This window comes from Nanorana parkeri, unplaced genomic scaffold (genome assembly GCF_000935625.1).
Source record: "Nanorana parkeri isolate BGI_ZX_2015 unplaced genomic scaffold, ASM93562v1 scaffold347, whole genome shotgun sequence".
Classification (NCBI taxonomy): Eukaryota; Metazoa; Chordata; class Amphibia; order Anura; family Dicroglossidae; genus Nanorana; species Nanorana parkeri.
In genome coordinates, this window is record NW_017306615.1 from 608,579 (window position 1) to 625,723 (window position 17,145).

General features: G+C 50.4%; 1 protein-coding gene across 1 annotated transcript in view; it reads right to left on the minus strand.

Annotated features, from left to right (window-relative positions):
* The window catches only part of SEC14L5 (SEC14 like lipid binding 5), a 49,032-nt gene extending 37,410 nt beyond the window's left edge, over positions 1-11,622 (minus strand). The window contains exons 1-2 of the mRNA XM_018558585.1: positions 11,530-11,622; positions 2,274-2,366 (exon numbers count right to left, since the gene is read on the minus strand). The gene's annotated coding sequence lies outside the window, so the exon portion shown is untranslated. The remainder of the gene's footprint in view (positions 1-2,273; positions 2,367-11,529) is intronic.
* Between the last annotated feature and the right edge of the window lie 5,523 nt (positions 11,623-17,145).

The following is a 17,145-nucleotide window of genomic DNA, read 5'->3' on the forward strand; positions in this document are numbered from 1 at the left end:
ATCCTCTCATCCTTCTCCTATATCAGGCTGTGCATACCCCCTATTAATTGGCTGAAACTTCCAAACAAAGCCCCGCAAATCATTGTTGATTGTGCACTGTGCCGTGGGCAAGGTTGGTCGCCGCTCGGCGCCCGGGGACAATGCCCCATGTTCAGGAGAACAACTGCAGCCTGTGTGTTGTCCTCCCCCCGATCCCGGCAGCCAGTGGGAGGCTGGCAGAGCGTTCCCCCTGACACATTCTGTACGGATCTGACAGACGCCGCGCTTCCACAGAACTGAGTAGGAGTCACTTATAAAGAAAGCTTTCTCCTCTCGAGTGCGGAAAGCTGGCGGTGACATTGTGCTCCCCCCCCCCCAATCTTCGGAGCGCTGCGCCTTTCATGACATAAGTGCTGTAATTGAATTATTTCTGGAGCGCGATTGTTAGCGGCTCGTAGGATGAGGAGAGGCAATTATTGCCGCTGTAACGCTATTCAGCGACGCTGCGGAGTCCATTGCGGAGCACACTTAAAAGGCGCCGAGTAAAAACATTCTCGTCGCTTAAAAAGTCTTTTGAAATGTTTATTACGGAGACTCCTAAATCTGAATTCGTGTCCTTTAGTACTCACGCCCTAAAAAAGGGGGAGCCCCTTCCCCGAAATGCGTTGCCTGCATTGGATGCTTCTAAAGGTTCTCTTTCACGTTACAGAAAACAGCACTGGAAATACCGCTCAACCAGTAGCCCGATACTGTGCATGGATTGGGAATCACTGGTGCTCAGGAAAGGCTCCATCCGCCTCAACGAGCAACAAGGAGCACCCAGGCTGCGGCACGCATGTTCCCGTTCTTTATTAAATATCAGATGAAAAGTTCTCATCGTAACCAGCTAAAGCGTTTCAGCCACACATGGCCTTAGTCATGCTTAGTTAGCTGACTAAGGTCATGTATGGCCAAAGCTGACTAAGGTCAAGAGTGGCTGAAACACATTAGCTGACTAGGGCCATGTGTGGCTGAAACATGTTAGCTGACTAAGGCCATGTGTGGCTGAAACATGTTAGCTGACTAAGGCCATGTATGGCTGAAATGCATAAGCTAACAAAGGCCATGTGTGGCCAAAACGTATTAGCTGACTAGGGCCAAGAGTGGCTCAAAACACATTAGCTGACTAAGGCCATGTGTGGCTGAAACGCGTACGTTGACGAAGGCCATGTGTGGCTGAAACAAGAAAGCTGAATAAGGCCTTGAGTGGCTGAAACACATTAGCTGACTAAGGCCTTCGGACAAAGCTGACAACAATGTGACTGACTGAAGAGAGCAGCACAGGCAGGAGCACAGGAATTTATCAGGCTCAAATAGAGTAGATATCCCGCCTAAGGGCATGTGCGGCTCAAACACCTTTGATGACTAAGGGCATGTGCAGCTTAAACGCGTTAGCTGACTAAGGCCATGTGTGGCTGAAACGCATTAGGGGACTAAGGCCTTGTGTGGCTGAAACGGGTTAGCTGACTAAGGCCATGAGTGGCTGAAACGGGTTAGCTGACTAGGGCCATGAGTGGCTGAAACGGGTTAGCTGACTAGGGCCATGAGTGGCTGAAACGGGTTAGCTGACTAGGGCATGTGTATCTGAAGCTCGTTATCGTGTTTATGATGTGAACTGTTCATCTGATATTTACTAAAGGATCAGAAGATGAAGCGGCAGGCCAGAACCTGTGTTATATATGTTTCATGTTACGCTCATATTTAAGCTGGCCACACACTGCTTGAATTTTGAGTCCTGCTGAAACTTAAGCAGTATGTGGCCCCATTGGCCCGCCTCCGTTTGATAAGTCCATTTTTCAATTGATTTTTCTTAAAGCAGCCGTTCCTGAAAAGTGAAAGCAGCCAATCAAGTTGCAGTCATCATTCAGGTATTCTGACAGCAGAATAATGTCGTATGGCGCATGTACGAGATGAGGCGCATGGCGTCACCTCATCTCATGAGTCTTCTTCCTTCTCCTCCGTCGGCCCACCGATCAGGTCATGCACCTCCTCTCGTGCAGGCGCCATTTTTAAATTACAAACTGCTGAAAAAAGCAAATCACCTTGTCTAATGCAACACCTAGTTACAGGGCGGCCATATTGGCTCATCACCTACCCACCTACCATACATTGGTCCTTGGCAGTGCTGCACAATGGTTGTGCTCTGCTGCTCACAATGTCAGTCTATGGAGGCGACTCAACACACAGAAAGAGGCCCTCCGGGTGGAAATAAATACATAGGACGGAGCAGAGGGGAGATGATGGATACGTCATACCTGGTGGTAGGTGGTGTTTCGGGGACTGACAGTCCGGCGTTACATAGATCCGACTCCGGGCTCTCCGCACTCCGGGAGAATCTCATATACAATCTGCAATACAAGAACAGACGACACTCAGTATAATATAATACAATACAATATAATACAATGTATCCACTGACAGCCATCGCTATACATAGAGACTCCATACTGCACACCCATGACAACCACAGTGACCCATAGCAACCAGATTTCAGTTGCCTTGCCTTACAGCAGCAAATGATGAGTTAGGATTGGTCACTGCAGGTCAATGCACTTTGCTCAAAGCTGAACCCCAATATAATCCAATATTGTCCTCATACAGAGTCCTGTGTATTCGTTCTGAATCTTGGCGAGATCTGTTCAGAAACTTGGAGCTTCCTATAATAAGGCTGGTCAATGTTGCTCTCTGTCCTTGTGCAGGGTGACTGGTCTTGTCTCCGCCCCCCTCCTGTAATAAAGACCGGTCACTGCTGCTCTCTCTGTCCTTGTGCAGGGTGACTGGTCTTGTCTCCGCCCCCCTCCTGTAATAAAGACCGGTCACTGCTGCTCTCTCTGTCCTTGTGCAGGGTGACTGGTCTTGTCTCCTCCCCCTCCTGTAATAAAGACCAGTCACTGCTGCTCTCTCTGTCCTTGTGCAGGGTGACTGGTCTTGTCTCCGCCCCCCTCCTGTAATAAAGACCCCTCACTGCTGCTCTCTCTCCTTGTGCAGGGTGACTGGTCTGGTCTCTGCCCCCTCCTGTAGTGGGAGGGGCCTGCTGGGTCCGTCCCACAGCTCAGCTATTTCTATGTACAGCACAGTGATGATGTCACTGCTACCTCTACATGGTAATATCTGTTTTTTTACATGCTTTTGCTGCACACAAAGCGGAGTTATATACTTGGTGGCTATCGGGGAATATATGTAAAGTGCCCGGAGATCAGTTTTAAGGTGTCAATATAAGTATTACCAGACTGTGCCAGATCCATGCACAGAGATCTCACCACCACAATCCCTGACATCCACAACCCCCTGAAACATTAATTCTGTGGGGAGGGGGGGGGGGGACACAGTGTATATACATATATATACACACACACACACACACTCTATAAATACATACATAGGAAAGACAGACATTCAAAGTTGTTGGCCGTGATTCATCAAGATGCAAAGCCGTGCTACAGAACACTTAGGGCATGCTAAAATTACAAAGATGATACTGAGATGCCACTTTAGCATGCCCTAAGTGCTCATTTTCCCTTCACCTGGTGATCCTGCCAGTGATACATTTCCTGTCCTAGGGTGACAACGCTCACCATATGGTATCTATGGAGAAACAGCACGAGGAGCCTAAGATAAGACTACATGACACCTCCTCTTCTCCATAACAGAGAGGGGTAGGTGTCATGTAGTCCTGTCTTAGGGTCCCAGTGCTGTTTCTCTATAGATTCAGAGAGGGGAGGGGGTTCGGTAGTCCTCAGAGATCGCTGGAAAACAATGTTACAAATAACAGTGCATTTATCATTTATTTAGCTACCAGCTGAGATTTCTGGCGGGATCAACAGGTATCCTCGGACACTTTCAGTGGTGTATTTCACAGAGCAGAAAGATCCAAATAAGAGCGGTTCATCGGTCGGGTGTACGTACCCTTTAAGCGTCGTTTGATGAATCCGGACCACCAGCCTCAATGCACTAAGCGATACCGATCGTTATTTACCACGTGGTAATGATCTGAATAGGAGTCCCACGGCCGGCAATGATCATTCGTATGGCACACAGCTTAGTGAAATGAGCGCGGTTTTTCAAGTCGCCGTCCGCGGTAAAATCAGACCATTCGCCATTTCCAGAAAGTCACGTGACCGTGCAGAATCGACCATCAACGAACTATTAAATCCTTCGTGGACGGGTACCTAGTCCAACGTTCGCGTTGCCATGCCCTCATGCGTGATATGCGCAATTCACCTTTGTCGCTTGCTGACACCGGGGTGATTTTTATCCGGACGGCCACAGACGAGGGCTCGGGAAGCTCGCGGTGAGGCTGCAGACTATCACTACGCCGAGTGAAGCGAATACGACGCTCGCCGAGCATGCCAAGCTGCAAGAGGAGCCGGCGTAACCTAACCCTGTAATGTGACTCTGGTCCACGCTGCGGTGGGGAACGCGAGAGACATCCTGAGTGACACCGGACGGCTATTTTGGTGGCGGGGGGGACCGGACGTCCCTGCGACCGCAGCTGATGGCGTGCTTTCTACTCCTTAAAGAGACCCTGTCACCGCATCATTCACCTCAACAACAATCTTCCCATAAGATTACAATGGAAGGTCTTTTATTTATGTTATTTCCCTTTAAAATCCCAAACGTCGGAAAGCTCGGAGACGGACGCTGGGTGCCGCCATCTTGGATGTGACGTCAGCAGCCCCAGAGCTGTCACTCTATAGCAGAGGTAGCCAAACTCCGGTCCTCCAGCTGTGGTGGAACTACAAATCCCATGAGGCATTGCAAGATTCTCACAGCCACAGACATGACTCCCGGAGAGAGATGCATCATGGGATTTGCAGTTGCACCACATCTGGGAGGGCCGCAGTTTGGCTACCCCTGCTCTATAGTATTCCCCTTCGCTCCTCCCCCACCAGCTACATGTAAGGTTATGTAGGGGGTTGAAGGGAGGGATCGAAGAGCTGGGACAGCACAGACACTAAGCAGACACTCCCAGAAGAGGTGCAAGGAGGGCCCTCCCGATCTACGCGGTAGGCAACCTCGGCACTCCAGCTGTTGAGGTACTATAAGTCCCATGTGGCATAAAAAAAAGACCCTGACAGCTATAGAGGTGACTCCCATCAATATATTCCTATTACTGACTTCCTATTGTGTCTCCGGGACAGGAAGTGAAATCTACTCAGTGGGGACAGCAAAAAATAAGAAGGCCCGTTCACCTCCCAAATGTTTTGTCTATGGATTCACTTTAAATAGTGTAAAGCCGCCTTAGAACAGACCTGATGATGTCAGCGGGGCTTAGACCACCGGATCCCGGGGAAGAAGAGGCTGTGGGGACCGGCCTAGTTGTGCAGCAGGGCTGAGGATCTAGGCCGGTGACCCCCCCCCCCAGACAATTTACTTAAGCGTTGCCATGCCGGGGTCACCCGAATGCAAAGGGAGGTTTGTGATTTTCCCAGAGTTCTCCTTTAAGCTGATGTCATGTGACCTCCGTGCCATGTATCACAATGTCCTAGGAGAGGCATCCAGCCTCCGTTCCCTCCCATTGAAGTAAGTTATGAGCCTCTCATTCCTCCGTCTACCATTACACACCCAGGAGCCCTGGCAGGCAGCCAGCGTCCCCCATAGATCCCCAGCCACACATTGCACAGATGAGGTTGCGCGGGACACCCGACACGCAGAGCGGCTCATAGCTGGAATGGCATTGGCCTGACGCAAAGATCTGTGTGCGCTCTGCTGGTAAACATGCACCATGCGGGGGGAGGGGGGACCAACCATCATAATGTAACAGCCAACAGATCGAAAAGAGGAGAATGACATCCAAGCGAAATGACATCTATCAAGAAGAGACAACCGAAGCCGACCGTATCGCAGCTTTGATAAAAAGTGATTTGATGACGCCGTTCTATAGATATACACATACACACTATATTACCAAAAGTATGGGGACGCCTTTACACGCACATGAACTTTAATGGCACCCCAGTCTTAGTCTGTAGGGTTCAGTATTGGAACCTTCAACTCTTCTGGGAAGGCGTCCACAAGGTTTAGGAGTGTGTCTATGGGAATGTTGAACCATTTGTGAGGTAAAGAGCGACCCATTCCTTCACATATGTTTGTAGAAGCGTCTGCACGCCGAGGTGCGTGATGTTATACACCTGAGCACATGGAGGTGATTGGAACACCTGAATCCAATGATTTGGAGGGGGGTCCCAATACTTTTGGCAATATAGTGTATATATAGTAATAAATAATGAATTATGTCTCATCTCTGAGCTGACATCTCAGTCCAGGAAGTAGATTGTGACCACGGATGACGCCTGAACAAAGATGGTGCCGTCCTTCTGTAGAGAGAAGACATTGTCAGGGGGAGTCCTGTGATCTCTGTGAGAGGTAATACATACCTGGAAGAGTTACATTGTTGCATGGACTGAGCATGAACAACATGTCTTCTGACAGGTACACTTTAAGCCGATCCTCCCCTCACTAGAACCTGTAGGCGGCGGAGGTCGGCCTCACCTTTTGGCATTGTTTTTCTGCCTCCATGTTTTTCTGGCAGTACCTCTGAGCCAGTGCTTCACCTTTCCTCAAGGGCAGCCAGATCTTTCCACGGATAGGAGACAATGGGAACTCGTGTTACATCCTGCGCTCTGTTATGAGCCAACACAAGTCTCAGACACCATCGGAAAATACAAATCGCCATAAACACTCCTCAGGTCGCTCTTAAAGGGCATGTACACCCCCACATTGAACTCCTCTAATTTGCTCCCTTGAGGTCCGTTGAATACACAATTGTCAAATTTGCCCAATAAGTACAAAAAATGTCTGAAGATCCCGCCAGAAATCCGGAGAGCCGATAACTTCCTGTGCTGTTATCAGTTACATTGTTCCCAGCTATCTTGGTGGGCTGTAGGACGCTCCTGTTGCAGAGAAGAGGAGGGAGGGAGATGTTTGTAGTCCTAGGGTCCTCAGCACTTCCCGTTTGGATGATATCTATATACCTGGATACACGGAGGAAATATGGAACTGAGGTTTCCAGGGTAACCAGCTCTGAACACCCGGACACGAGAGACAAGCGCCAAACTTGCTTGACGATACCAGTGAAATACCGATGTGCAGACTTCTAATGAGCGTCTGCAGCAGGGGTGGGCAACCTCAGCACTCCGGCTGTGCAGGGACTACAAATACCATCATGCCTCCAGGAGTCATGCCGGTGGCTTTAAAAATCCTGCAATGCCTCATTGGACAGCTGGAGTGCCGAGGTTGCCTACCCCTGGTCTATGACCGGAAAAGGAACAATATTTGGGCCTGCTGGCTCTGTTCCAGCAGCTCTTCACAAAATGGGGGAGCTACAGAGGGAGAGGACGGCAGAATGGGAAAGTTGTGTGAATGAAGATTTACAACCAAAAAAAAAAGAGTGCAAAAAAAACTTTATTGGCTTCACAAATTGCCACAAGAAGATATGCACAGCCAACGCATTTTTGGGGTCATCTTCATGGAAGATTGTGTGCAGGGTCTGTACGTTTCCAGTCTATCGGTGCCCTGCTGTCCATTGGTTAAACCCTGACGAAGGCGGGATTCCTGTCCCCCCGAAACGCATTGGTTGTGCATATGGTCTTGTTGCCATTTGTGAAAGCCAATAAAGATTTTTTTTGGGGGGGACTACCTGGTCTTTATTAGTCTTCATTCACTATGTGAAGGGCGACATTGTCCTGGGACTAATATGTAAGCATGGGCTACATAAGGCTTGCGGGTATGAGGGGAAAGCATTGCGTTTTGAGCCTTGAAATATAAGGTGCATGATATGCAAATCTCGACTTGAAGCTCATGAGTCAGAGCTGTGGCACACGCCCCCTGACACCTCGCTATTGGTGGTTGAACCCGTCCATCACATGGAGGATGGAAAAAGGAGGAAATCCAGAGCCCTGAGGTCAGAGCTTCAGGTTGACATGTGCATATTGGGGAAGTTGCATTTCAGGGGCCCCCCCGGGGGCTCTGGAATAAAACTGAAGGTACATACCGGCACCTCCGAGCTCCTACCCAGCATGTTTGCATGTCTAGTTTTCATTCTGAACCTATACCCAGACTATGCACTTTTATAGTATTTCTATATTGTGAACAATGACTCCATGACAAGCCCCCACTCACCTCTGTAACTATAGGCATTGTAGAGCAATTAATCTTCAAAACTCACAACCGAGGCCCGAAATCCCGACTCCTCCCCCTTTATTCTCTATGGAAGCAGAAACTTGGCAGCCTGCCAGCTCTACAATGTAACAGCAAGTGCTTGTAGACTCTTATCGAGGGAAGGAGTCTATGTAGTGATGTTTGAGAATTAATTACTCCACGATACAAAAAGCTAGAGAGGTCAGTGATGGATTGTTGAAGAGTTCCAATGCTGCTTGTTAAGAATATGTGCAAACTTTACAGCAGAGCTTGCACTAGTTTGCTTTTCAATGAAACAGTGAATAAAGTTTCAGTGCCCATTCATGCTATCGCACATGCGCACTAATGCACATGCTTTGCTGTGATCAGCTCCAATCACCGATGTCACCAGGAATGAAAGACAGGACGATCCAAAATGTTGAGTTGCCACCTGAACAGGAACACATGGGAAATGAATTCCCCTCACACTGGAAAGGTATCCTCTCATTTCCTGTTGAGCTTACAGGACAGGAAGTGAAGGGAAATTTCTCTAATGAGACACAGATGGCAAAAAACAAACAAAAATTGAAATTTGAAATGCAAAAAAAAAGTCTGGTCACAGGGGTGACTAACTACCAAATCAGGCCACAGCGTTGTGGTGAGACTATATGCAGCTGTGCCATTTGCCGGTGGAGGACACTCGGCAAGAAATATGGCCCCCTACTTTTCATAATCCCTTGTTTCCTCGTGCGGTTCAAACGCCGAGGAGACGGATACCACCCCAGATCCACAGAAAGAGGAATAAAAGAAATACAATGTAAAAGAAAAGAAATATATAAATATAATGTGCCTTTAAATTACAAACATATATATATTTATTCAATACTAATAATAAAATATTCACACATATACACACACTGTATTTAAATAAAACACACAAAATACAAGCATAGCATACACGCACATTCCTTGGGAGCAGATAAGGAAGCGGAGTCGGATCAGCCGGTAATGGTGGAGAGATTGTAAAGCACTTTAGATAAGAGAAGGAATGGAAACAAAAGATAGAGAAGACAAAGCAGAAATGACAGCGATTCCCATTCACCGATATGTGAGATCTATCCGGAGGTGGATCCAGAGATCTCTGACTGATCCGGAATACACGAGCACAATGACGTCACAGAACAACCAACTTCCATCGCACTGAACACAAGAACGGAATATGCCGGAACATTTTACTGGTATCAGTTTCCACTTAAAGGGAACGTCTAATATGTTCAATCATCCTCAGGTCTGCATGTGAAGTGGATCAGAGAGATCCGGCTTCACCGTGTATCAGGTCCGGCCGTTTTCGCTTTGGTTCCGGTGCCTCACGGGGCCGAATCGTTCATCATCATGATAACAGAAAAGTTCTTGTCGCACTCCTTACCGGAAATCCCATATGATGGGGAGGGTGCTTGTAATGACTGCGGATGGCAGCGCTGTATACATCGGATGATTGTGAATAATGTCACCTCGCAGAGTCCCTTCATCACGGTTCTGCCTTGTCAATGCTTCGGGTCGATGCTTCGGGTCAATGCTGAAGCCTGATGAAGGGACCCTGTGAGGTCCCTGAAGCGCTTGTATCCATTCTGACAACTTGTTCAGTAAAATGAGCATTTGGTGATTCCAAAAGGATCCTCGGTGCGCTGGTGACATCATTCACAATCGTTTATCATCATGGCGGCACGTCCCCCATTCTTTGATCTCTATTCCCCCGGTAACGTTGTATCAGAACAATACCATCCGAGGGGTATAAACATCTATATCAGGGTCCAGCTTATACTTCGGATTAGTGCAACACGCGGCAACACACGCTGACGCACGTGCACCTAGGCGCAACACGGTAACGTGCGTTGCTGTGCCACCTATTACCCTTAATATGCATTTTTTGCACTGCATTGCACTGCAACGCATCGACATGACACGTTAGGGCGACATTCAGATGAACAGCGCCACGTTGCCCCAATGCAGGAAACGCACGTGGCGGTACAGCGCACATTACCACCACGACGGATCCTTCGGGCTTACACAGTAGTCGACTTTTAAGTCTTTGGGGGTGACAAGCGTGGAAGACGCACAACAAACACCATTTGCGATTGCAATTTTTTGGCGCCGAAACGACCGCGCCAAACACAAACAGGCAGATTTACGATCACCCAAAAAAATGTTAAAAACTCACCGCGTGAGATACCGTCACAGAATCGGCAAACAATGCAGAAATCACTTTTTAGACTAAAGGTGCCCATACACTGTACGATTATCGTACGATAATCGCGGGAAATCCCGCCATCCTAAGATAATCAGCAGGTTGATGGAAGGCGTGCGACCGTTGCTACTGTACGATCGCACGTCCTTTGTCGACCAAGCATGCTAGAAAACCCGCCGAGAATCGTACGATTGTCGGCGGGTTGGTGGCGTGCCTGTTAGACAATTGCGGAACGGGCCAGGTGTGCGCACCCGCACACTGCCCGTTCAGCATTGCGGTCACCGGAAACCCGCCCCTCAGCGGGGTGGGCTTTCGATAATCGCAAGTACGTTCTGCCTGTCCAAGATGGGCTAATCGTACGAGCTTTTAATTAGCTTACAAGGTGTAGGGGGGCACCTTTAGGGTCACCACGTACGTTACAATCTGGCCATACAATCTCCCCTAAGCTGGCCACAGACCTTACAACCATCGAAAGACTTTTGTCTTGAGATGGTTGTAAGGTAATTTGAAAAAACGTACAATCTGACCATAGTAATAATAAAAGTATACTCATGTAATAAAAATACTAAATAAAAAAAACATTAAAAAAAATCGCAGATCGTACTTGCGATAATCGGAAGCCCACCCTGCCGAGGGGCGGGCTTCCGATGACCACAACGCTGAACGGGCAGTGTGCGCTTGCGCACACCGGCCCGGCGGCATTTCTCTTACGAACACACCACACACCCGCCGACAATCGTACGATTCTCGGCTGGTTTTCCATCATGTTCCTAAGATAAAAGTCGTACGACCTTACAGTAGAAACGGTCTCACGCCTTCCACACACCTTGCGATAATCGTACGATCTCGGGATTTCCTGCGATTATCGCACGATTATCGCAAGGCGTGTGGGCACCTTGAGAATGACCAGATCTACGAAGTGCCAGGACCTACCCAACCTATCCAATCAGACCGGCCCCTTGCACTACATAGCTGTTGGTAGATCCAAAGGAGATTGTACAATTCCTATGCCGACCCCTGAAATCACATCACACATTACAATCAAATCTGTGACCAGCGTTCAATCTGTATCCCAACCTGCAGCAGTCATTGGCTCGGCTCACCTCATCTCATCCCGCGGCTCACCTTTGCAGCAGTCATTGGCTCACCTCATCCCGTGCGCCTCCGTCCAGCATCCAGCTCAATCCACTTGTGGCTCCACAACCCGCAGGTGTGACACCATCACATCCAACGTCACCTGCCGGCCGCCCTGAGTTGTAATACGACCTCTAATCCTCTTCTGTCCCTCCCCAGTCAGTGACAACGGCACCGGTGCCTGGGGGTCATCGGGAGAAAAAGTGAATGGCACGTGCAACAAATCGCCACTAGTGCAAGTGTGAGTCTCCCCGAGGGAGGGGGGAGGGGAGGCGGGGTCACCCAGCTGTCAGACTGACCACACACACACCATCTGTCAACCATCGGCGGTCCCAGCAGTCACCGAGCACCCGTCACTCGCCGCCCACAGCTACGTGTTAATGACGGATCGGAGTGCCTGTCATCGCACCGAGGGGGGTCCCCCACCAATATGTCAGCGATTCAGTCCCCTCCTTGCGTTAACTCCAGTACGTCCAGCTTTATTTAAAAACACGACAAGCGGAATGCACGATTTCCTTCAATACGATTGTTCCTCGATACACAACAACAGCCAGAAGTATTCATGTTGATCTCTATGATCCCATTACGGATTATGATGATTGTTCCCCCCGGACATGACAAACAACCAGAAATATTATTGTTGTTCTCTACGATACGATTGTGCACGTTGTTTAACGTCACCGGCTCACAACTGTTTCCTATTACAGCCAAAAATATGACCGTCAGTCGAGGAATACCAATTATTACACCGTTACAGCTTCACCATCACTTACTGCTACACACTGACATGTTCACAAGCATTCACCAGTGCGACAACTGATCGCAGGTGTCACGTGACAACATCATTTCTACCCAATCACAGGTAGTAGTGGGCAGAGATTGGTCACGCCAACACAAGTACAGTTATACAATACTGCACACTGATAGGTTCACTGAGCTGTCGCTGCGGCGGAGCGTCACTGACGGTTCCACTGTCCTGTCACTGTCATCGTTGCACTGTCCCGAATGAAGATCAGAGGCTCTGGGGGGACAGTGCTGCGCGGTCACTAGTGCTGCGCGGTCACTGGATGATGCACAGTCAGCAGTATAATATGTCTGGGTGTTATTATTATAAAGGACTTATACGGCGCCAGAACTTTACACAGACAAACGTGGACTTACGCTGTGCCACAATGATGCACAATGTAACAAGATCACACCGCCAGCAAGAACTTCCCCCGGGTCCTTCAAACTGCACACTGAGCTGACTCTACTGTATACAAACACCAACATATACTGCAGCTGTCCTACACTACCGTACACTGACACAGAGCACTGCACACTGACACAGAGCACTGCACACTGACACAGAACACTGCACACTGACACAGAACACTGCACACTGACACAGAACACTGCACACTGACACAGAGCGATGCACACTGACACAGAGCACTGCACACTGACACAGAACACTGACACAGAGCACTGCACACTGACACAGAACACTGCACACTGACACACAGCACTGCACTGTTGGACACTATGTGGTCACAAGCCCCCGACACTGACTCACCATTACTCTCCAGGCTGGGACTCAATAGAAGGCTCCTCCACAATGCTGAAGAGGTGATCGCTGTCACACACACAGAGCCCGCACAGTGTCACACACACCCCACACAGTGTCACACACACCACACAGTGTCACACACACACCCCACACAGTGTCACACAGACCCCGCACAGTGTCACACACACACTCAGAGCCCGCACAGTGATACACACACCCCCGCAAAGTGTCACACACACACTCAGAGCCCGCACAGTGATACACACACCCCCGCAAAGTGTCACACACACACTCAGAGCCCGCACAGTGATACACACAACACCCCGCACAGTATCACACACACACACCCCGCACAGTGTCACACACACACACCCCGCACAGTATCACACACACACAGACCCGGGAGGGCACACTGACACTGACAGCAGCACAGACCCCGCATAGCGAGACTCTTCTCCCTCTGGCACACACCACTCAGCCAGTGATCTCCTGACCCCGCCCACTCCACAGGACTCCAATAGCACGCCACTGCCCCGACCATCTATACCACGCCCCGGCACACCGCTTGACTCGCCCACTTCTAAGAACTCCAGCACCATGCTGGTTCCGCCGGCCGCGCCCCCCTCCCCTGCACACTCCAAGTCCTGACCAACCCCTAACTCTCCTCCCCTAAGCCACGCCCATCAATATTACAACCCAAATACTCGGCAACCAATCATCGCGCCGCTCCATCCTGCCGTACACCTGTCTCATTTCTTCCTCATTATAATCCATCGCCTATTACTGGCTGCCAAGGAACAGTGCCCGCCCACTGTGGGCGGAGAGTGTGGACTGGGACCGACAGGGGAGCAAGAAGGGTGCCAATGGGGCAAAACGGGGTGCAGGGCGGGCGAGAACGGGCGCTAATTGGGACAAAACGGGGCGCAGGGCGGGGTACATGCATGCTAAGAAGTCACATTATTACTGTAAAAAAAAATGAGCCGTTAACCTCTCCCCCCCCCCAGAAGAAATTTCCCTAAATGTATATTGGCTCCAGTTCCGGTGTCCCCGTGAGAAGATTTTCCCTCTGTTCCTGTACTGGTGACAACAGTAGCATGTTTCATTTCCCATCACTTTGCCCCACTCAGGAAGAGCTGGAGAACCCACTCCTATCACCACTGCTCCCTATGGATAAAGACCAACATGTCCAAGTGGGAATATCTCCCTTCACTTCCTGTACCAAGGACACAACAGGAAGTGAGGGGAGACCTCTCAGAAAGTCTTAGTTGTCACTCTACAACTCCTGCCCTCCTGCTGTGGAACTACAAGTACCATGAGGCATGGCAAGACTGACAGTTACAGGCATGACTTCCAGAGGCATGATGGGAATTGTAGTTAAATTCCCGGATTTGCCCACCCCTGCTCAAACAGGTGTCCCCGTTGATAGATTTCCCCTCCGCTCCTGTCTTGGTGACAACTGTAACACTTAAGACTTCCCATCACTTTCTTTTTGGACGGTACTTTTTGGATCACCAGAGTCGGCGTGGGGGAGCGATGAAGCCGGGCAAGCTGCATTTTCAGGTGGGAGTCACCGGATGTATTTTAGTACCGGCTTCCAAAAACTCCCCTTCATGTATGATAACATACAACACGTGTAGTTGCCACGCGAGCCATTCCGTGGTTTAGGGATGATTTGCCCCGTGCGTGCGTTGCCGTGCGTTGTGTTTAGGCCTTTCCTTTACAATGAGTGGGCTGCCAATGCACCAAAAATGCCACTTCTGGCACAACGCCACATCCATAAGTGTGTCCCCCAAACCCTCCGATGGCTCCCCGGGTCCTCTGATGGTTTCCTGGGCCCTCCGATGGCTCCCCGGGTCCTCTGATGGTTTCCTGGGTCCTCCGATGGCTCCACGTGGCCCTCTGATGGTTTCCTGGGCCCTCCGATGGCTCCACGTGGCCCTCTGATGGTTTCCTGGGCCCTGCGATGGCTCCCCGGGTCCTCTGATGGTTTTCTGGGTCCTCCGATGGCTCCCCGGGTCTTTCGATGGCATCAACAGTCCTTTTGATAGGTCCTTTGATGGCTCCCCGGGTCCTCTGATGGCTCCCTGGGTCCTCGGCTTGCTCCCCGGGTTCTCTGATGGCTCCCCACATCCTCTCTACAACTGCACTAAACAGTACTCACAGAGCAGTAATGCCCAGACTACATGGTGACTCCGCCCACAGGGGGCTGGTCCAAGACAGGCTGCATGATGACTCCACCCCCCCAGGGTCTGCTCTATGACAGGCTGCATGATGACTCCACCCCCAGGGGCTGTTCTTTGGCAAGCTACATAATGACTCCACCCCCAGGGGCTTCTCTATGACAGGCTACATGATGACTCCACCCCCAAGGGGCTGTTCTGTGACAGGCTACTTGATGACTCCACCCCCAGGGACTGCTCTGTGACAGGCTACAGGATGACTCCACCCCCAGGGGCTGCTCCGTGACAGGCTACATAATGACTCCGCCCCAGGGGCTGGTCCATGGCATCCTGGGCTCAGTGGTAAGTCAGTTGTATAACATCGGGGACATCTAGTGGTGGAAAGGAGGAACTGCGAGCACAGCTCTGAATGGAAGGTTCTGCGGTACATCCCTCGCCGTCCTCACGTCTAATGCAAGCCAATGGATCTCCATCACATGTGATGACATCACGGGTCCTTGGACTGCCGGAGCTCAGGGGAGAAGACGCTGCGGGGACCAGTCTAGCAGCCAAGTGGGACTGAAGATCAGGTGAGTATTTATTCCCCCCCCCCCCAGACAAAATGAGCCGTTAACCCTTCCAGTGCTGGGTGTCGCCCCTCTGCAAGGATGAACTCTGCCTCCCTGGAGTGCTTCTTTAAAGTGACATTAAGCCCTCAGATTTTTTAACATAAACCAATACTGTAATGTGCGCCTTACTGTAATCCATGGTTGTTTCCCTTCTCTTTGCTGCTCTTCCTTTTAAATCTGTATCTGTTCTCATGCTGGGGGAGAACTTCCCTTTGCAGCTGACTGCCTTGTCTCATGAATAGATACATGGTGTATAGATTTGTAACCTGAGCCAGCACTACAGGAAGAGGCAGTCAGCTGCAAAGGGAAGTTCTCCCCCAGCATGAGAAGACATGAGGATTTAAAAGGAAGAGCAGCAAAGAGAAGGGAAAAGCAGGAGGGGCTGATCTGTGTCAGACATTTCTGAACAAGATTTACATGCTTGTCTCATCTCTGAGCCGGCAGGAAGTAGCTGCTGCCGCAGGATGATGCCTGAACAAAGATGGTGCCGTCCTTCTGGACAGAGGAGCAGATGAAGGCATTGCCAGGGGGAGTCCTGTGATGTCTGTGAGAGGTCCTGGTGGTGTCCCTGTGACATTATTTCAGCATGCGCGGACCGAACATAATAAACACATATCTGCTGACAGGTCCACTTTAAATGAAGCGATGGCGACGCAGGGTTACCTGGCAGAGGCGGCCCGGTGAGGATGCGGATGGGCCGGTGACGGGCCGGTGCTGATGGCGGAGCTCCTGAGTCAGGCACGGCGGGAGGGATTGTATCACGGCTGCCAGCACAGCTCTTTGTTAAGCCGCTGCAAACTCCATCCTGCCGAGCCAGCAGAAATGTCGCGGAATAATCGCCATTCAGCTCCGGGACGGCCGTGACATCACAGCCCTGGCACATGGGATGCGTCCGCCCCTGAACACCTCGCCCCTCCACCCCATTCAAGGGAGACTAAGGGGCAGTGTTGTCTTATGTTAGGTTACATACATGACGGGGAGCGTGTTGTGTGTCACCTAATACGTGTTTTTACTTTGTAATCATATGTACATCGGGGTAGCCATGTTTGCTGATTACATAGGCAGGCTCTGCTTCCTGACCGCTCACTGCTGCTCTCTCTCCTTGTGCAGGGTGACTGGTCTCGTCTCCGCCCCCTCTCCTGTAATAAAGACCGCTCACTGCTGCTCTCTCTCCTTGTGCAGGGTGACTGGTCTCGTCTCCGCCCCCTCCTGTAATAAAGACCGCTCACTGCTGCTCTCTCTCCTTGTGCAGGGTGACTGGTCTCGTCTCCGCCCCCTCCTGTAATAAAGACC